The 19,580-nt window shown below is 34.2% G+C and overlaps 27 non-coding genes across 27 annotated transcripts; all 27 read right to left on the bottom strand.

The window, feature by feature from the left end:
• Positions 1 to 501: 501 nt before the first annotated feature.
• On the bottom strand, positions 502 to 583 carry TRNAS-UGA (transfer RNA serine (anticodon UGA)). Its single transcript has one exon. It is a non-coding gene; the product is annotated as a tRNA-Ser (tRNA).
• A 778-nt stretch (positions 584 to 1,361) lies between these two features.
• TRNAS-CGA (transfer RNA serine (anticodon CGA)) lies at positions 1,362 to 1,439 on the bottom strand. Its single transcript has one exon. It is a non-coding gene; the product is annotated as a tRNA-Ser (tRNA).
• A 948-nt stretch (positions 1,440 to 2,387) lies between these two features.
• TRNAS-CGA (transfer RNA serine (anticodon CGA)) lies at positions 2,388 to 2,469 on the bottom strand. The gene has a single exon. It is a non-coding gene; the product is annotated as a tRNA-Ser (tRNA).
• A 207-nt stretch (positions 2,470 to 2,676) lies between these two features.
• TRNAS-UGA (transfer RNA serine (anticodon UGA)) lies at positions 2,677 to 2,758 on the bottom strand. Its single transcript has one exon. It is a non-coding gene; the product is annotated as a tRNA-Ser (tRNA).
• Positions 2,759 to 3,706: 948 nt separating this feature from the next.
• TRNAS-UGA (transfer RNA serine (anticodon UGA)) lies at positions 3,707 to 3,788 on the bottom strand. Its single transcript has one exon. It is a non-coding gene; the product is annotated as a tRNA-Ser (tRNA).
• A 778-nt stretch (positions 3,789 to 4,566) lies between these two features.
• Positions 4,567 to 4,644, bottom strand: TRNAS-CGA (transfer RNA serine (anticodon CGA)). Its single transcript has one exon. It is a non-coding gene; the product is annotated as a tRNA-Ser (tRNA).
• A 943-nt stretch (positions 4,645 to 5,587) lies between these two features.
• On the bottom strand, positions 5,588 to 5,669 carry TRNAS-CGA (transfer RNA serine (anticodon CGA)). Its single transcript has one exon. It is a non-coding gene; the product is annotated as a tRNA-Ser (tRNA).
• A 207-nt stretch (positions 5,670 to 5,876) lies between these two features.
• On the bottom strand, positions 5,877 to 5,958 carry TRNAS-UGA (transfer RNA serine (anticodon UGA)). Its single transcript has one exon. It is a non-coding gene; the product is annotated as a tRNA-Ser (tRNA).
• Positions 5,959 to 6,906: 948 nt separating this feature from the next.
• TRNAS-UGA (transfer RNA serine (anticodon UGA)) lies at positions 6,907 to 6,988 on the bottom strand. The gene has a single exon. It is a non-coding gene; the product is annotated as a tRNA-Ser (tRNA).
• A 778-nt stretch (positions 6,989 to 7,766) lies between these two features.
• TRNAS-CGA (transfer RNA serine (anticodon CGA)) lies at positions 7,767 to 7,844 on the bottom strand. Its single transcript has one exon. It is a non-coding gene; the product is annotated as a tRNA-Ser (tRNA).
• Positions 7,845 to 8,787: 943 nt separating this feature from the next.
• On the bottom strand, positions 8,788 to 8,869 carry TRNAS-CGA (transfer RNA serine (anticodon CGA)). The gene has a single exon. It is a non-coding gene; the product is annotated as a tRNA-Ser (tRNA).
• A 207-nt stretch (positions 8,870 to 9,076) lies between these two features.
• TRNAS-UGA (transfer RNA serine (anticodon UGA)) lies at positions 9,077 to 9,158 on the bottom strand. Its single transcript has one exon. It is a non-coding gene; the product is annotated as a tRNA-Ser (tRNA).
• A 948-nt stretch (positions 9,159 to 10,106) lies between these two features.
• On the bottom strand, positions 10,107 to 10,188 carry TRNAL-CAA (transfer RNA leucine (anticodon CAA)). The gene has a single exon. It is a non-coding gene; the product is annotated as a tRNA-Leu (tRNA).
• A 207-nt stretch (positions 10,189 to 10,395) lies between these two features.
• Positions 10,396 to 10,477, bottom strand: TRNAS-UGA (transfer RNA serine (anticodon UGA)). Its single transcript has one exon. It is a non-coding gene; the product is annotated as a tRNA-Ser (tRNA).
• A 943-nt stretch (positions 10,478 to 11,420) lies between these two features.
• Positions 11,421 to 11,502, bottom strand: TRNAS-CGA (transfer RNA serine (anticodon CGA)). The gene has a single exon. It is a non-coding gene; the product is annotated as a tRNA-Ser (tRNA).
• Positions 11,503 to 11,709: 207 nt separating this feature from the next.
• Positions 11,710 to 11,791, bottom strand: TRNAS-UGA (transfer RNA serine (anticodon UGA)). Its single transcript has one exon. It is a non-coding gene; the product is annotated as a tRNA-Ser (tRNA).
• A 948-nt stretch (positions 11,792 to 12,739) lies between these two features.
• Positions 12,740 to 12,821, bottom strand: TRNAS-CGA (transfer RNA serine (anticodon CGA)). The gene has a single exon. It is a non-coding gene; the product is annotated as a tRNA-Ser (tRNA).
• Positions 12,822 to 13,028: 207 nt separating this feature from the next.
• On the bottom strand, positions 13,029 to 13,110 carry TRNAS-UGA (transfer RNA serine (anticodon UGA)). Its single transcript has one exon. It is a non-coding gene; the product is annotated as a tRNA-Ser (tRNA).
• Positions 13,111 to 14,050: 940 nt separating this feature from the next.
• Positions 14,051 to 14,132, bottom strand: TRNAS-UGA (transfer RNA serine (anticodon UGA)). The gene has a single exon. It is a non-coding gene; the product is annotated as a tRNA-Ser (tRNA).
• Positions 14,133 to 14,339: 207 nt separating this feature from the next.
• TRNAS-UGA (transfer RNA serine (anticodon UGA)) lies at positions 14,340 to 14,421 on the bottom strand. Its single transcript has one exon. It is a non-coding gene; the product is annotated as a tRNA-Ser (tRNA).
• A 943-nt stretch (positions 14,422 to 15,364) lies between these two features.
• On the bottom strand, positions 15,365 to 15,446 carry TRNAS-UGA (transfer RNA serine (anticodon UGA)). The gene has a single exon. It is a non-coding gene; the product is annotated as a tRNA-Ser (tRNA).
• Positions 15,447 to 15,653: 207 nt separating this feature from the next.
• Positions 15,654 to 15,735, bottom strand: TRNAS-UGA (transfer RNA serine (anticodon UGA)). Its single transcript has one exon. It is a non-coding gene; the product is annotated as a tRNA-Ser (tRNA).
• Positions 15,736 to 16,683: 948 nt separating this feature from the next.
• On the bottom strand, positions 16,684 to 16,765 carry TRNAS-CGA (transfer RNA serine (anticodon CGA)). Its single transcript has one exon. It is a non-coding gene; the product is annotated as a tRNA-Ser (tRNA).
• Positions 16,766 to 17,543: 778 nt separating this feature from the next.
• Positions 17,544 to 17,625, bottom strand: TRNAS-CGA (transfer RNA serine (anticodon CGA)). Its single transcript has one exon. It is a non-coding gene; the product is annotated as a tRNA-Ser (tRNA).
• A 207-nt stretch (positions 17,626 to 17,832) lies between these two features.
• On the bottom strand, positions 17,833 to 17,914 carry TRNAS-UGA (transfer RNA serine (anticodon UGA)). Its single transcript has one exon. It is a non-coding gene; the product is annotated as a tRNA-Ser (tRNA).
• Positions 17,915 to 18,857: 943 nt separating this feature from the next.
• Positions 18,858 to 18,939, bottom strand: TRNAS-CGA (transfer RNA serine (anticodon CGA)). The gene has a single exon. It is a non-coding gene; the product is annotated as a tRNA-Ser (tRNA).
• A 207-nt stretch (positions 18,940 to 19,146) lies between these two features.
• On the bottom strand, positions 19,147 to 19,228 carry TRNAS-UGA (transfer RNA serine (anticodon UGA)). The gene has a single exon. It is a non-coding gene; the product is annotated as a tRNA-Ser (tRNA).
• Positions 19,229 to 19,580: the final 352 nt, after the last annotated feature.

The following is a 19,580-nucleotide window of genomic DNA, read 5'->3' as shown; positions in this document are numbered from 1 at the left end:
CTGAGCTTGGTGGCAATTGTTGATTATGATGAAGATGATAATATGTTCTGGAATGAACAAATAAACTTTGTTATGTATCTTAAAAAGTGGCCGATGGAAATAATTGCAATACATTCACTGTAATTCCACAGATAGCACTACAATTTTGTGATATTTGAAAGTATCTGATATGCACATTTCTACCTAGTGCTGCTGATTTGTTAATTAAAAGTTTAGTTTTTATTAACAAAACTAATTTTAACTCAGATCTACACATAAATAACCATTACATCATGAAACAGTAAAAAAAAATTGGAGATGGTTTAATGACATGTTCCTAAAATGCAGGAAGAGCCGCACTGTCTGAGATCACGTGCTTCAAAAATCAGTCCATTGTGAAATAGGATGCAGGTGAAGGTGATTTAGGATGAGACAGTTACATTGTTCAACATAACATATTTTGCTTTTCTACATCTTAAATGCATATTGTGTTTTTAAATAAGTTTGAAAAGCAAAATGTAACGTAGCTGGCAGGATTTGAACCTGTGCGGGGAAACCCCAATGGATTTCAAGTCCATCGCCTTAACCACTCGGCCACAACTACCTGCACGCTGATTTTGTGATGAGCTTCTGTAGAAAAATAATTGCTTTCCATTTCATGATTGTCATTTAAAACCTGTTGCAATTTCTATTTGGTAGCTGCTATATTAATAGACAAACTATGGGAAATATAATAGCTAGTATAGTTTCCTAGAAAATAAAGGAGTCAAGGAAGTATGATCTCTGTTTTTGACACGCTCGAAAAGCAAGACGTAGCTGGCAGGATTTGAACCTGCGCGGGGAAACATTTTTAAGATTAACTTTAAGATGGGAAAGATTTCCTGAGCTTGGTGGCAATTGTTGATTATGATGAGGACGATAATATGTTCTGGAATGAACAAATAAACTTTGTTATGTATCTTACAAAGTGGCTGATGGAAATAATTGCAATACATTCACTGTAATTCCACAGATAGCACTACAGTTTTGTGATATTTGAAAGTATCTGATATGCACATTTCTACCTAGTGCTGCTGATTTGTTAATTAAAAGTTTCGTTGTTATTAACAAAACTAATTTTAACTCAGATCTACACATAAATAACCATTACATCATGAAACAGTAAAAAAAAATTGGAGATGGTTTAATGACATGTTCCTAAAATGCAGGAAGAGCCGCACTGTCTGAGATCACGTGCTTCAAAAAGCAGTCCATTGTGAAAGAGGATGCAGGTGAAGGTGATTTAGGATGAGACAGTTACATTGTTCAACATAACATATTTTGCTTTTCTACATCTCAAATGCATATTGTGTTTTTAAATAAGTTTGAAAAGCAAAACGTAATGTAGCTGGCAGGATTTGAACCTGCGCAGGGAACCCCAATGGATTTCGAGTCAATCGCCTTAACCACTCGGCCACAACTTCTATACCACTACCAGACATTACCTGGCATACAAAATAATTTATTATCGTTCTGTTTATTTCATTGGTCCCATGCTTATTTAATGTAGAATTAGCACACCTGCCACTGCACAATCATAAATTTGTTTATTAACATGCATTTTCTCTCAACATTCATTTCATCTCTGCAGATCTCTCAAGATCAAATTTTGCATTCTTTAGTGGCAGTATGGATATTGTGAAAGGCACATCATAGGATTCTGCAAATGTATATGTGAAATAATTAGTTCATAACATCAAGGCTGCAAACTAGGATTAAATCAGGATTAGGATACAATGGTGAGTATGATGGTTTCCAAAAAATATTGATTTAAATTTTTCAATTACTGTTTATGTTTTAAAAAGAAACAGCTCATGTCAGTGTTATAGAGATATATTTAAGATTATCTTTAAGATGGGAAAGATTTCCTGAGCTTGGTGGCAATTGTTGATTATGATGAAGATGATAATATGTTCTGGAATGAACAAATAAACTTTGTTATGTATCTTAAAAAGTGGCCAATGGAAATAATTGCAACACATTCACTGTAATTCCACAGATAGCACTACAGTTTTGTGATATTTGAAAGTATCTGATATGCACATTTCTTCCTAGTGCTGCTGATTTGTTAATTAAAAGTTTAGTTTTTATTAACAAAACTAATTTTAACTCAGATCTACACATAAATAACCATTACATCATGAAACAGTAAAAAAAAATTGGAGATGGTTTAATGACATGTTCCTAAAATGCAGGAAGAGCCGCACTGTCTGAGATCACGTGCTTCAAAAAGCAGTCCATTGTGAAAGAGGATGCAGGTGAAGGTGATTTAGGATGAGACAGTTACATTGTTCAAAATAACATATTTTGCTTTTCTACATCTCAAATGCATATTGTGTTTTTAAATAAATTTGAAAAGCAAAACGTAACGTAGCTGGCAGGATCTGAACCTGCGCAGGGAAACCCCAATGGATTTCGAGTCAATCACCTTAACCACTCGGCCACAACTACCTGCACGTTGATTTTGTGATGAGCTTCTGTAGAAAAATAATTGCTTTCCATTTCATGATTGTCATTTAAAACCTGTTGCAATTTCTATTTGGTAGCTGCTATATTAATAGACAAACTATGGGAAATATAATAGCTAGTATAGTTTCCTAGAAAATAAAGGAGTCAAGGAAGTATGATCTCTGTTATTGACACGCTCGAAAAGCAAGACGTAGCTGGCAGGATTTGAACCTGCGCAGAGAAACCCCAATGGATTTCAAGTCCATCGCCTTAACCACTCGGCCACAACTACTTCTATACCACTACCAGACATTACCTGGAGTACAAAATAATTTATTATCGTTCTGTTTATTTCATTGGTCCCATGCTTATTTAATGTAGAATTAGCACACCTGCCACTGCACAATCATAAATTTGTTTATTAACATGCATTTTCTCTCATCATTCATTTCATCTCTGCAGATCTCTCAAGATCAAATTTTGCATTCTTTAGTGGCAGTATGGATATTGTGAAAGGCACATCATAGGATTCTGCAAATGTTTATGTGAAATAATTAGTTCATAACATCAAGGCTGCAAACTAGGATTAAATCAGGATTAGGATACAATGCAGAGAATGAAGGTTTCCAAAAAATATTGATTTAAATTTTTCAATTACTGTTTATGTTTTAAAAAGAAACAGCTCATGTCAGTGTTATAGAGATATATTTAAGATTAACTTTAAGATGGGAAAGATTTCCTGAGCTTGGTGGCAATTGTTGATTATGATGAAGATGATAATATGTTCTGGAATGAACAAATAAACTTTGTTATGTATCTTAAAAAGTGGCCGATGGAAATAATTGCAATACATTCACTGTAATTCCACAGATAGCACTACAATTTTGTGATATTTGAAAGTATCTGATATGCACATTTCTACCTAGTGCTGCTGATTTGTTAATTAAAAGTTTAGTTTTTATTAACAAAACTAATTTTAACTCAGATCTACACATAAATAACCATTACATCATGAAACAGTAAAAAAAAATTGGAGATGGTTTAATGACATGTTCCTAAAATGCAGGAAGAGCCGCACTGTCTGAGATCACGTGCTTCAAAAATCAGTCCATTGTGAAATAGGATGCAGGTGAAGGTGATTTAGGATGAGACAGTTACATTGTTCAACATAACATATTTTGCTTTTCTACATCTTAAATGCATATTGTGTTTTTAAATAAGTTTGAAAAGCAAAATGTAACGTAGCTGGCAGGATTTGAACCTGTGCGGGGAAACCCCAATGGATTTCAAGTCCATCGCCTTAACCACTCGGCCACAACTACCTGCACGCTGATTTTGTGATGAGCTTCTGTAGAAAAATAATTGCTTTCCATTTCATGATTGTCATTTAAAACCTGTTGCAATTTCTATTTGGTAGCTGCTATATTAATAGACAAACTATGGGAAATATAATAGCTAGTATAGTTTCCTAGAAAATAAAGGAGTCAAGGAAGTATGATCTCTGTTTTTGACACGCTCGAAAAGCAAGACGTAGCTGGCAGGATTTGAACCTGCGCGGGGAAACATTTTTAAGATTAACTTTAAGATGGGAAAGATTTCCTGAGCTTGGTGGCAATTGTTGATTATGATGAGGACGATAATATGTTCTGGAATGAACAAATAAACTTTGTTATGTATCTTACAAAGTGGCTGATGGAAATAATTGCAATACATTCACTGTAATTCCACAGATAGCACTACAGTTTTGTGATATTTGAAAGTATCTGATATGCACATTTCTACCTAGTGCTGCTGATTTGTTAATTAAAAGTTTCGTTGTTATTAACAAAACTAATTTTAACTCAGATCTACACATAAATAACCATTACATCATGAAACAGTAAAAAAAAATTGGAGATGGTTTAATGACATGTTCCTAAAATGCAGGAAGAGCCGCACTGTCTGAGATCACGTGCTTCAAAAAGCAGTCCATTGTGAAAGAGGATGCAGGTGAAGGTGATTTAGGATGAGACAGTTACATTGTTCAACATAACATATTTTGCTTTTCTACATCTCAAATGCATATTGTGTTTTTAAATAAGTTTGAAAAGCAAAACGTAATGTAGCTGGCAGGATTTGAACCTGCGCAGGGAACCCCAATGGATTTCGAGTCAATCGCCTTAACCACTCGGCCACAACTTCTATACCACTACCAGACATTACCTGGCATACAAAATAATTTATTATCGTTCTGTTTATTTCATTGGTCCCATGCTTATTTAATGTAGAATTAGCACACCTGCCACTGCACAATCATAAATTTGTTTATTAACATGCATTTTCTCTCAACATTCATTTCATCTCTGCAGATCTCTCAAGATCAAATTTTGCATTCTTTAGTGGCAGTATGGATATTGTGAAAGGCACATCATAGGATTCTGCAAATGTATATGTGAAATAATTAGTTCATAACATCAAGGCTGCAAACTAGGATTAAATCAGGATTAGGATACAATGGTGAGTATGATGGTTTCCAAAAAATATTGATTTAAATTTTTCAATTACTGTTTATGTTTTAAAAAGAAACAGCTCATGTCAGTGTTATAGAGATATATTTAAGATTATCTTTAAGATGGGAAAGATTTCCTGAGCTTGGTGGCAATTGTTGATTATGATGAAGATGATAATATGTTCTGGAATGAACAAATAAACTTTGTTATGTATCTTAAAAAGTGGCCAATGGAAATAATTGCAACACATTCACTGTAATTCCACAGATAGCACTACAGTTTTGTGATATTTGAAAGTATCTGATATGCACATTTCTTCCTAGTGCTGCTGATTTGTTAATTAAAAGTTTAGTTTTTATTAACAAAACTAATTTTAACTCAGATCTACACATAAATAACCATTACATCATGAAACAGTAAAAAAAAATTGGAGATGGTTTAATGACATGTTCCTAAAATGCAGGAAGAGCCGCACTGTCTGAGATCACGTGCTTCAAAAAGCAGTCCATTGTGAAAGAGGATGCAGGTGAAGGTGATTTAGGATGAGACAGTTACATTGTTCAAAATAACATATTTTGCTTTTCTACATCTTAAATGCATATTGTGTTTTTAAATAAGTTTGAAAAGCAAAATGTAGCTGACAGGATTTGAACATGAGCGGGGAAACCCCAATGGATTTCGAGTCCATCGCCTTAACCAATCGGCCACAACTACCTGCACGTTGATTTTGTGATGAGCTTCTGTGGAAAAATAATTGCTTTCCATTTCATGATTGTCATTTAAAACCTGTTGCAATTTCTATTTGGTAGCTGCTATATTAATAGACAAACTATGGGAAATATAATAGCTAGTATAGTTTCCTAGAAAATAAAGGAGTCAAGGAAGTATGATCTCTGTTTTTGACATGCTCGAAAAGCAAGACTTAGCTGGCAGGATTTGAACCTGCGCGGGGAAACCCCAATGGATTTCAAGTCCATCGCCTTAACCACTCGGCCACAACTACTTCTATACCACTACCAGACATTACCTGGAGTACAAAATAATTTATTATCGTTCTGTTTATTTCATTGGTCCCATGCTTATTTAATGTAGAATTAGCACACCTGCCACTGCACAATCATAAATTTGTTTATTAACATGCATTTTCTCTCATCATTCATTTCATCTCTGCAGATCTCTCAAGATCAAATTTTGCATTCTTTAGTGGCAGTATGGATATTGTGAAAGGCACACCATAGGATTCTGCAAATGTATATGTGAAATAATTAGTTCATAACATCAAGGCTGCAAACTAGGATTAAATCAGGATTAGGATACAATGGTGAGTATGATGGTTTCCAAAAAATATTGATTTAAATTTTTCAATTACTGTTTATGTTTTAAAAATAAACAGCTCATGTCAGTGTTATAGAGATATATTTAAGATTAACTTTAAGATGGGAAAGATTTCCTGAGCTTGGTGGCAATTGTTGATTATGATGAAGATGATAATATGTTCTGGAATGAACAAATAAACTTTGTTATGTATCTTAAAAAGTGGCCGATGGAAATAATTGCAATACATTCACTGTAATTACACAGATAGCACTACAGTTTTGTGATATTTGAAAGTATCTGATATGCACATTTCTTCCTAGTGCTGCTGATTTGTTAATTAAAAGTTTAGTTTTTATTAACAAAACAAATTTTAACTCAGATCTACACATAAATAACCATTACATCATGAAACAGTAAAAAAAAATTGGAGATGGTTTAATGACATGTTCCTAAAATGCAGGAAGAGCCGCACTGTCTGAGATCACGTGCTTCAAAAATCAGTCCATTGTGAAATAGGATGCAGGTGAAGGTGATTTAGGATGAGACAGTTACATTGTTCAACATAACATATTTTGCTTTTCTACATCTTAAATGCATATTGTGTTTTTAAATAAGTTTGAAAAGCAAAATGTAACGTAGCTGGCAGGATTTGAACCTGTGCGGGGAAACCCCAATGGATTTCAAGTCCATCGCCTTAACCACTCGGCCACAACTACCTGCACGCTGATTTTGTGATGAGCTTCTGTAGAAAAATAATTGCTTTCCATTTCATGATTGTCATTTAAAACCTGTTGCAATTTCTATTTGGTAGCTGCTATATTAATAGACAAACTATGGGAAATATAATAGCTAGTATAGTTTCCTAGAAAATAAAGGAGTCAAGGAAGTATGATCTCTGTTTTTGACACGCTCGAAAAGCAAGACGTAGCTGGCAGGATTTGAACCTGCGCGGGGAAACATTTTTAAGATTAACTTTAAGATGGGAAAGATTTCCTGAGCTTGGTGGCAATTGTTGATTATGATGAGGACGATAATATGTTCTGGAATGAACAAATAAACTTTGTTATGTATCTTACAAAGTGGCAGATGGAAATAATTGCAATACATTCACTGTAATTCCACAGATAGCACTACAGTTTTGTGATATTTGAAAGTATCTGATATGCACATTTCTACCTAGTGCTGCTGATTTGTTAATTAAAAGTTTCGTTGTTATTAACAAAACTAATTTTAACTCAGATCTACACATAAATAACCATTACATCATGAAACAGTAAAAAAAAATTGGAGATGGTTTAATGACATGTTCCTAAAATGCAGGAAGAGCCGCACTGTCTGAGATCACGTGCTTCAAAAAGCAGTCCATTGTGAAAGAGGATGCAGGTGAAGGTGATTTAGGATGAGACAGTTACATTGTTCAACATAACATATTTTGCTTTTCTACATCTCAAATGCATATTGTGTTTTTAAATAAGTTTGAAAAGCAAAACGTAATGTAGCTGGCAGGATTTGAACCTGCGCAGGGAACCCCAATGGATTTCGAGTCAATCGCCTTAACCACTCGGCCACAACTTCTATACCACTACCAGACATTACCTGGCATACAAAATAATTTATTATCGTTCTGTTTATTTCATTGGTCCCATGCTTATTTAATGTAGAATTAGCACACCTGCCACTGCACAATCATAAATTTGTTTATTAACATGCATTTTCTCTCAACATTCATTTCATCTCTGCAGATCTCTCAAGATCAAATTTTGCATTCTTTAGTGGCAGTATGGATATTGTGAAAGGCACATCATAGGATTCTGCAAATGTATATGTGAAATAATTAGTTCATAACATCAAGGCTGCAAACTAGGATTAAATCAGGATTAGGATACAATGGTGAGTATGATGGTTTCCAAAAAATATTGATTTAAATTTTTCAATTACTGTTTATGTTTTAAAAAGAAACAGCTCATGTCAGTGTTATAGAGATATATTTAAGATTATCTTTAAGATGGGAAAGATTTCCTGAGCTTGGTGGCAATTGTTGATTATGATGAAGATGATAATATGTTCTGGAATGAACAAATAAACTTTGTTATGTATCTTAAAAAGTGGCCAATGGAAATAATTGCAACACATTCACTGTAATTCCACAGATAGCACTACAGTTTTGTGATATTTGAAAGTATCTGATATGCACATTTCTTCCTAGTGCTGCTGATTTGTTAATTAAAAGTTTAGTTTTTATTAACAAAACTAATTTTAACTCAGATCTACACATAAATAACCATTACATCATGAAACAGTAAAAAAAAATTGGAGATGGTTTAATGACATGTTCCTAAAATGCAGGAAGAGCCGCACTGTCTGAGATCACGTGCTTCAAAAAGCAGTCCATTGTGAAAGAGGATGCAGGTGAAGGTGATTTAGGATGAGACAGTTACATTGTTCAAAATAACATATTTTGCTTTTCTACATCTTAAATGCATATTGTGTTTTTAAATAAGTTTGAAAAGCAAAATGTAGCTGACAGGATTTGAACATGAGCGGGGAAACCCCAATGGATTTCGAGTCCATCGCCTTAACCAATCGGCCACAACTACCTGCACGTTGATTTTGTGATGAGCTTCTGTGGAAAAATAATTGCTTTCCATTTCATGATTGTCATTTAAAACCTGTTGCAATTTCTATTTGGTAGCTGCTATATTAATAGACAAACTATGGGAAATATAATAGCTAGTATAGTTTCCTAGAAAATAAAGGAGTCAAGGAAGTATGATCTCTGTTTTTGACATGCTCGAAAAGCAAGACTTAGCTGGCAGGATTTGAACCTGCGCGGGGAAACCCCAATGGATTTCAAGTCCATCGCCTTAACCACTCGGCCACAACTACTTCTATACCACTACCAGACATTACCTGGAGTACAAAATAATTTATTATCGTTCTGTTTATTTCATTGGTCCCATGCTTATTTAATGTAGAATTAGCACACCTGCCACTGCACAATCATAAATTTGTTTATTAACATGCATTTTCTCTCATCATTCATTTCATCTCTGCAGATCTCTCAAGATCAAATTTTGCATTCTTTAGTGGCAGTATGGATATTGTGAAAGGCACACCATAGGATTCTGCAAATGTATATGTGAAATAATTAGTTCATAACATCAAGGCTGCAAACTAGGATTAAATCAGGATTAGGATACAATGGTGAGTATGATGGTTTCCAAAAAATATTGATTTAAATTTTTCAATTACTGTTTATGTTTTAAAAATAAACAGCTCATGTCAGTGTTATAGAGATATATTTAAGATTAACTTTAAGATGGGAAAGATTTCCTGAGCTTGGTGGCAATTGTTGATTATGATGAAGATGATAATATGTTCTGGAATGAACAAATAAACTTTGTTATGTATCTTAAAAAGTGGCCGATGGAAATAATTGCAATACATTCACTGTAATTACACAGATAGCACTACAGTTTTGTGATATTTGAAAGTATCTGATATGCACATTTCTTCCTAGTGCTGCTGATTTGTTAATTAAAAGTTTAGTTTTTATTAACAAAACAAATTTTAACTCAGATCTACACATAAATAACCATTACATCATGAAACAGTAAAAAAAAATTGGAGATGGTTTAATGACATGTTCCTAAAATGCAGGAAGAGCCGCACTGTCTGAGATCACGTGCTTCAAAAAGCAGTCCATTGTGAAATAGGATGCAGGTGAAGGTGATTTAGGATGAGACAGTTACATTGTTCAACATAACATATTTTGCTTTTCTACATCTCAAATGCATATTGTGTTTTTAAATAAGTTTGAAAAGCAAAACGTAACGTAGCTGGCAGGATTTGAACCTGCGCAGGGAAACCCCAATGGATTTTGAGTCAATCGCCTTAACCACTCGGCCACAACTACCTGCACATTGATTTTGTGATGAGCTTCTGTAGAAAAATAATTGCTTTCCATTTCATGATTGTCATTTAAAACCTGTTGCGATTTCTATTTGGTAGCTGCTATATTAATAGACAAACTATGGGAAATATAATAGCTAGTTTAGTTTCCTAGAAAATAAAGGAGTCAAGGAAGTATGATCTCTGTTATTGACACGCTCGAAAAGCAAGACATAGCTGGCAGGATTTGAACCTGCGCGGGGAAACCCCAATGGATTTCAAGTCCATCGCCTTAACCACTCGGCCACAACTACTTCTATACCACTACCAGACATTACCTGGAGTACAAAATAATTTATTATCGTTCTGTTTATTTCATTGGTCCCATGCTTATTTAATGTAGAATTAGCACACCTGCCACTGCACAATCATAAATTTGTTTATTAACATGCATTTTCTCTCATCATTCATTTCATCTCTGCAGATCTCTCAAGATCAAATTTTGCATTCTTTAGTGGCAGTATGGATATTGTGAAAGGCACATCATAGGATTCTGCAAATGTATATGTGAAATAATTAGTTCATAACATCAAGGCTGCAAATTAGGATTAAATCAGGATTAGGATACAATGCAGAGAATGAAGGTTTCCAAAAAATATTGATTTAAATTTTTCAATTACTGTTTATGTTTTAAAAAGATACAGCTCATGTCAGTGTTATAGAGATATATTTAAGATTAACTTTAAGATGGGAAAGATTTCCTGAGCTTGGTGGCAATTGTTGATTATGATGAAGACGATAATATGTTCTGGAATGAACAAATAAACTTTGTTATGTATCTTACAAAGTGGCTGATGGAAATAATTGCAATACATTCACTGTAATTCCACAGATAGCACTACAGTTTTGTGATATTTGAAAGTATCTGATATGCACATTTCTACCTAGTGCTGCTAATTTGTTAATTAAAAGTTTAGTTGTTATTAACAAAACTAATTTTAACTCAGATCTACACATAAATAACCATTACATCATGAAACAGTAAAAAAAAATTGGAGATGGTTTAATGACATGTTCCTAAAATGCAGGAAGAGCCACACTGTCTGAGATCACGTGCTTCAAAAAGCAGTCCATTGTGAAAGAGGATGCAGGTGAAGGTGATTTAGGATGAGACAGTTACATTGTTCAACATAACATATTTTGCTTTTCTACATCTTAAATGCATATTGTGTTTTTAAATAAGTTTGAAAAGCAAAATGTAGCTGACAGGATTTGAACATGAGCGGGGAAACCCCAATGGATTTCGAGTCCATCGCCTTAACCACTCGGCCACAACTACCTGCACGTTGATTTTGTGATGAGCTTCTGTGGAAAAATAATTGCTTTCCATTTCATGATTGTCATTTAAAACCTGTTGCAATTTCTATTTGGTAGCTGCTATATTAATAGACAAACTATGGGAAATATAATAGCTAGTATAGTTTCCTAGACAATAAAGGAGTCAAGGAAGTATGATCTCTGTTTTTGACATGCTCGAAAAGCAAGACTTAGCTGGCAGGATTTGAACCTGCGCGGGGAAACCCCAAAGGATTTCAAGTCCATCGCCTTAACCACTCGGCCACAACTACTTCTATACCACGACCAGACATTACCTGGAGTACAAAATAATTTATTATCGTTCTGTTTATTTCATTGGTCCCATGCTTATTTAATGTAGAATTAGCACACCTGCCACTGCACAATCATAAATTTGTTTATTAACATGCATTTTCTCTCATCATTCATTTCATCTCTGCAGATCTCTCAAGATCAAATTTTGCATTCTTTAGTGGCAGTATGGATATTGTGAAAGGCACACCATAGGATTCTGCAAATGTATATGTGAAATAATTAGTTCATAACATCAAGGCTGCAAACTAGGATTAAATCAGGATTAGGATACAATGGTGAGTATGATGGTTTCCAAAAAATATTGATTTAAATTTTTCAATTACTGTTTATGTTTTAAAAATAAACAGCTCATGTCAGTGTTATAGAGATATATTTAAGATTAACTTTAAGATGGGAAAGATTTCCTGAGCTTGGTGGCAATTGTTGATTATGATGAAGATGATAATATGTTCTGGAATGAACAAATAAACTTTGTTATGTATCTTACAAAGTGGCTGATGGAAATAATTGCAATACATTCACTGTAATTCCACAGATAGCACTACAGTTTTGTGATATTTTAAAGTATCTGGTATGCACATTTCTACCTAGTGCTGCTGATTTGGTAATTAAAAGTTTAGTTGTTATTAACAAAACAAATTTTAACTCAGATCTACACATAAATAACCATTACATCATGAAACAGTAAAAAAAAATTGGAGATGGTTTAATGACATGTTCCTAAAATGCAGGAAGAGCCTCACTGGCAGAGATCACGTGCTTCAAAAAGCAGTCCATTGTGAAATAGGATGCAGGTGAAGGTGATTTAGGATGAGACAGTTACATTGTTCAACATAACATATTTTGCTTTTCTACATCTTAAATGCATATTGTGTTTTTAAATAAGTTTGAAAAGCAAAATGTAATGTAGCTGGCAGGATTTGAACCTGCGCAGGGAAACCCCAATTGATTTCGAGTCCATCGCCTTAACCACTCGGCCACAACTACCTGCACGTTGATTTTGTGATGAGCTTCTGTGGAAAAATAATTGCTTTCCATTTCATGATTGTCATTTAAAACCTGTTGCAATTTCTATTTGGTAGCTGCTATATTAATAGACAAACTATGGGAAATATAATAGCTAGTATAGTTTCCTAGAAAATAAAGGAGTCAAGGAAGTATGATCTCTGTTTTTGACACGCTCGAAAAGCAAGACGTAGCTGGCAGGATTTGAACCTGCGCGGGGAAACACCAAAAGATTTCAAGGCCATCGCCTTAACCACTCGGCCACAACTACTTCTATACCACTACCCGACATTTCCTGGAGTCCAAAATATTTTATTATTGTTCTGTTTATTTCATTGGTCCCATGCTTATTTAATGTAGAATTAGCACACCTGCCACTGCACAATCATAAATTTGTTTATTAACATGCATTTTCTCTCATCATTCATTTCATCTCTGCAGATCTCTCAAGATCAAGTTTTGAATTCTTTAGTGGCAGTATGGATATTGTGAAAGGCACATCATAGGATTCTGCAAATGTATATGTGAAATAATTAGTTCATAACATCAAGGCTGCAAACTAGGATTAAATCAGGATTAGGATACAATGGTGAGTATGATGGTTTCCAAAAAATATTGATTTAAATTTTTCAATTACTGTTTATGTTTTAAAAAGAAACAGCTCATGTCAGTGTTATAGAGATATATTTAAGATTAACTTTAAGATGGGAAAGATTTCCTGAGCTTGGTGGCAATTGTTGATTATGATGAAGATGATAATATGTTCTGGAATGAACAAATAAACTTTATGTATCTTAAAAAGTGGCCGATGGAAATAATTGCAATACATTCACTGTAATTCCACAGATAGCACTACAGTTTTGTGATATTTGAAAGTATCTGATATGCACATTTCTTCCTAGTGCTGCTGATTTGTTAATTAAAAGTTTAGTTGTTATTAACAAAACTAATTTTAACTCAGATCTACACATAAATAACCATTACATCATGAAACAGTAAAAAAAAATTGGAGATGGTTTAATGACATGTTCCTAAAATGCAGGAAGAGCCTCACTGTCAGAGATCACGTGCTTCAAAAAGCAGTCCATTGTGAAATAGGATGCAGGTGAAGGTGATTTAGGATGAGACAGTTACATTGTTCAACATGACATATTTTGCTTTTCTACATCTTAAATGCATATTGTGTTTTTAAATAAGTTTGAAAAGCAAAACGTAGCAGGCAGGATTTGAACCTCCGCAGGGAAACCCCAATGGATTTCAAGTCCATCGCCTTAACCACTCGGCCACAACTACCTGCACGTTGATTTTGTGATGAGCTTCTGTAGAAAAATAATTGCTTTCCATTTCATGATTGTCATTTAAAACCTGTTGCAATTTCTATTTGGTAGCTGCTATATTAATAGACAAACTATGTGAAATATAATAGCTAGTATAGTTTCCTAGAAAGTAAATGAGTCAAGGAAGTATGATCTCTGTTTTTGACACGCTCGAAAACCAAGACATAGCTGGCAGGATTTGAACCTGCGCGGGGAAACCCCAATGGATTTCAAGTCCATCGCCTTAACCACTCGGCCACAACTACTTCTATACCACTACCAGACATTACCTGGAGTACAAAATAATTTATTATCGTTCTGTTTATTTCATTGGTCCCATGCTTATTTAATGTAGAATTAGCACACCTGCCACTGCACAATCATAAATTTGTTTATTAACATGCATTTTCTCTCAACATTCATTTCATCTCTGCAGATCTCTCAAGATCAAATTTTGCATTCTTTAGTGGCAGTATGGATATTGTGTAAGGCACATCATAGGATTCTGCAAATGTATATGTGAAATAATTAGTTCATAACATCAAGGCTGCAAACTAGGATTAAATCAGGATTAGGATACAATGGTGAGTATGATGGTTTCCAAAAAATATTGATTTAAATTTTTCAATTACTGTTTATGTTTTAAAAAGAAACAGCTCATGTCAGTGTTATAGAGATATATTTAAGATTAACTTTAAGATGGGAAAGATTTCCTGAGCTTGGTGGCAATTGTTGATTATGATGAAGATGATAATATGTTCTGGAATGAACAAATAAACTTTGTTATGTATCTTAAAAAGTGGCCGATGGAAATAATTGCAATACATTCACTGTAATTCCACAGATAGCACTACAGTTTTGTGATATTTGAAAGTATCTGATATGCACATTTCTTCCTAGTGCTGCTGATTTGTTAATTAAAAGTTTAGTTTTTATTAACAAAACTAATTTTAACTCAGATCTACACATAAATAACCATTACATCATGAAACAGTAAAAAAAAATTGGAGTTGGTTTAATGACATGTTCCTAAAATGCAGGAAGAGCCGCACTGTCTGAGATCACGTGCTTCAAAAAGCAGTCCATTGTGAAAGAGGATGCAGGTGAAGGTGATTTAGGATGAGACAGTTACATTGTTCAACATAACATATTTTGCTTTTCTACATCTTAAATGCATATTGTGTTTTTAAATAAGTTTGAAAAGCAAAATGTAGCTGACAGGATTTGAACCTGCGCGGGGAAACCCCAATGGATTTCAAGTCCATCACCTTAACCACTCGGCCACAACTACCTGCACGTTGATTTTGTGATGAGCTTCTGTGGAAAAATAATTGCTTTCCATTTCACGATTGTCATTTAAAACCTGTTGCAATTTCTATTTGGTAGCTGCTATATTAATAGACAAACTATGGGAAATATAATAGCTAGTATAGTTTCCTAGACAATAAAGGAGTCAAGGAAGTATGATCTCTGTTTTTGACATGCTCGAAAAGCAAGACTTAGCTGGCAGGATTTGAACCTGCGCGGGGAAACCCCAATGGATTTCAAGTCCATCGCCTTAACCACTCGGCCACAACTACTTCTATACCACTACCAGACATTACCTGGAGTACAAAATAATTTATTATCGTTCTGTTTATTTCATTGGTCCCATGCTTATTTAATGTAGAATTAGCACACCTGCCACTGCACAATCATAAATTTGTTTATTAACATGCATTTTCTCTCATCATTCATTTCATCTCTGCAGATCTCTCAAGATCAAATTTTGCATTCTTTAGTGGCAGTATGGATATTGTGAAAGGCACACCATAGGATTCTGCAAATGTATATGTGAAATAATTAGTTCATAACATCAAGGCTGCAAACTAGGATTAAATCAGGATTAGGATACAATGGTGAGTATGATGGTTTCCAAAAAATATTGATTTAAATTTTTCAATTACTGTTTATGTTTTAAAAAGAAACAGCTCATGTCAGTGTTATAGAGATATATTTAAGATTAACTTTAAGATGGGAAAGATTTCCTGAGCTTGGTGGCAATTGTTGATTATGATGAAGATGATAATATGTTCTGGAATGAACAAATAAACTTTGTTATGTATCTTACAAAGTGGCTGATGGAAATAATTGCAATACATTCACTGTAATTCCACAGATAGCACTACAGTTTTGTGATATTTTAAAGTATCTGGTATGCACATTTCTACCTAGTGCTGCTGATTTGGTAATTAAAAGTTTAGTTGTTATTAACAAAACTAATTTTAACTCAGATCTACACATAAATAACCATTACATCATGAAACAGTAAAAAAAAATTGGAGATGGTTTAATGACATGTTCCTAAAATGCAGGAAGAGCCTCACTGGCAGAGATCACGTGCTTCAAAAAGCAGTCCATTGTGAAATAGGATGCAGGTGAAGGTGATTTAGGATGAGACAGTTACATTGTTCAACATAACATATTTTGCTTTTCTACATCTTAAATGCATATTGTGTTTTTAAATAAGTTTGAAAAGCAAAATGTAACATAGCTGGCAGGATTTGAACCTGTGCGGGGAAACCGCAATGGATTTCGAGTCCATCGCCTTAACCACTCGGCCACAACTACCTGCACGTTGATTTTGTGATGAGCTTCTGTAGAAAAATAATTGCTTTCCATTTCATGATTGTCATTTAAAACCTGTTGCAATTTCTATTTGGTAGCTGCTATATTAATAGACAAACTATGGGAAATATAATAGCTAGTATAGTTTCCTAGAAAATAAAGGAGTCAAGGAAGTATGATCTCTGTTTTTGACACGCTCGAAAAGCAAGACGTAGCTGGCAGGATTTGAACCTGCGCGGGGAAACATTTTTATGATTAACTTTAAGATGGGAAAGATTTCCTGAGCTTGGTGGCAATTGTTGATTATGATGAAGACGATAATATGTTCTGGAATGAACAAATAAACTTTGTTATGTATCTTACAAAGTGGCTGATGGAAATAATTGCAATACATTCACTGTAATTCCACAGATAGCACTACAGTTTTGTGATATTTGAAAGTATCTGATATGCACATTTCTACCTAGTGCTGCTGATTTGTTAATTAAAAGTTTAGTTGTTATTAACAAAACTAATTTTAACTCAGATCTACACATAAATAACCATTACATCATGAAACAGTAAAAAAAAATTGGAGATGGTTTAATGACATGTTCCTAAAATGCAGGAAGAGCCGCACTGTCTGAGATCACGTGCTTCAAAAAGCAGTCCATTGTGAAAGAGGATGCAGGTGAAGGTGATTTAGGATGAGACAGTTACATTGTTCAACATAACATATTTTGCTTTTCTACATCTCAAATGCATATTGTGTTTTTAAATAAGTTTGAAAAGCAAAACGTAATGTAGCTGGCAGGATTTGAACCTGCGCAGGGAAACCCCAATGGATTTCGAGTCAATCGCCTTAACCACTCGGCCACAACTACCTGCACGTTGATTTTGTGATGAGCTTCTGTAGAAAAATAATTGCTTTCCATTTCATGATTGTCATTTAAAACCTGTTGCAATTTCTATTTGGTAGCTGCTATATTAATAGACAAACTATGGGAAATATAATAGCTAGTATAGTTTCCTAGAAAATAAAGGAGTCAAGGAAGTATGATCTCTGTTTTTGACATGCTCGAAAAGCAAGACGTAGCTGGCAGGATTTGAACCTGCGCGGGGAAACCCCAATGGATTTCAAGTCCATCGCCTTAACCACTCGGCCACAACTACTTCTATACCACTACCAGACAGTACCTGGAGTACAAAATAATTTATTATCGTTCTGTTTATTTCATTGGTCCCATGCTTATTTAATGTAGAATTAGCACACCTGCCACTGCACAATCATAAATTTGTTTATTAACATGCATTTTCTCTCAACATTCATTTCATCTCTGCAGATCTCTCAAGATCAAATTTTGCATTCTTTAGTGGCAGTATGGATATTGTGAAAGGCACATCATAGGATTCTGCAAATGTATATGTGAAATAATTAGTTCATAACATCAAGGCTGCAAACTAGGATTAAATCAGGATTAGGATACAATGGTGAGTATGATGGTTTCCAAAAAATATTGATTTAAATTTTTCAATTACTGTTTATGTTTTAAAAAGAAACAGCTCATGTCAGTGTTATAGAGATATATTTAAGATTAACTTTAAGATGGGAAAGATTTCCTGAGCTTGGTGGCAATTGTTGATTATGATGAAGATGATAATATGTTCTGGAATGAACAAATAAACTTTGTTATGTATCTTAAAAAGTGGCCGATGGAAATAATTGCAACACATTCACTGTAATTCCACAGATAGCACTACAGTTTTGTGATATTTGAAAGTATCTGATATGCACATTTCTTCCTAGTGCTGCTGATTTGTTAATTAAAAGATTAGTTTTTATTAACAAAACTAATTTTAACTCAGATCTACACATAAATAACCATTACATCATGAAACAGTAAAAAAAAATTGGAGATGGTTTAATGACATGTTCCTAAAATGCAGGAAGAGCCTCACTGTCTGAGATCACGTGCTTCAAAAAGCAGTCCATTGTGAAAGAGGATGCAGGTGAAGGTGATTTACGATGAGACAGTTACATTGTTCAAAATAACATATTTTGCTTTTCTACATCTTAAATGCATATTGTGTTTTTAAATAAGTTTGAAAAGCAAAATGTAGCTGACAGGATTTGAACATGAGCGGGGAAACCCCAATGGATTTCGAGTCCATCGCCTTAACCACTCGGCCACAACTACCTGCACGTTGATTTTGTGATGAGCTTCTGTGGAAAAATAATTGCTTTCCATTTCATGATTGTCATTTAAAACCTGTTGCAATTTCTATTTGGTAGCTGCTATATTAATAGACAAACTATGGGAAATATAATAGCTAGTATAGTTTCCTAGAAAATAAATGAGTCAAGGAAGTATGATCTCTGTTTTTGACATGCTCGAAAAGCAAGACTTAGCTGGCAGGATTTGAACCTGCGCGGGGAAACCCCAATGGATTTCAAGTCCATCGCCTTAACCACTCGGCCACAACTACTTCTATACCACTACCAGACATTACCTGGAGTACAAAATAATTTATTATCGTTCTGTTTATTTCATTGGTCCCATGCTTATTTAATGTAGAATTAGCACACCTGCCACTGCACAATCATAAATTTGTTTATTAACATGCATTTTCTCTCATCATTCATTTCATCTCTGCAGATCTCTCAAGATCAAATTTTGCATTCTTTAGTGGCAGTATGGATATTGTGAAAGGCACACCATAGGATTCTGCAAATGTATATGTGAAATAATTAGTTCATAACATCAAGGCTGCAAACTAGGATTAAATCAGGATTAGGATACAATGGTGAGTATGATGGTTTCCAAAAAATATTGATTTA

Source organism: Taudactylus pleione, unplaced genomic scaffold (genome assembly GCF_031769625.1).
Source record: "Taudactylus pleione unplaced genomic scaffold, aTauple2 ptg000085l, whole genome shotgun sequence".
Lineage (NCBI taxonomy): Eukaryota > Metazoa > Chordata > Amphibia > Anura > Myobatrachidae > Taudactylus > Taudactylus pleione.
Note: the sequence above shows the minus strand (reverse complement) of the source record. Positions and strands in the feature narration are given on the sequence as shown.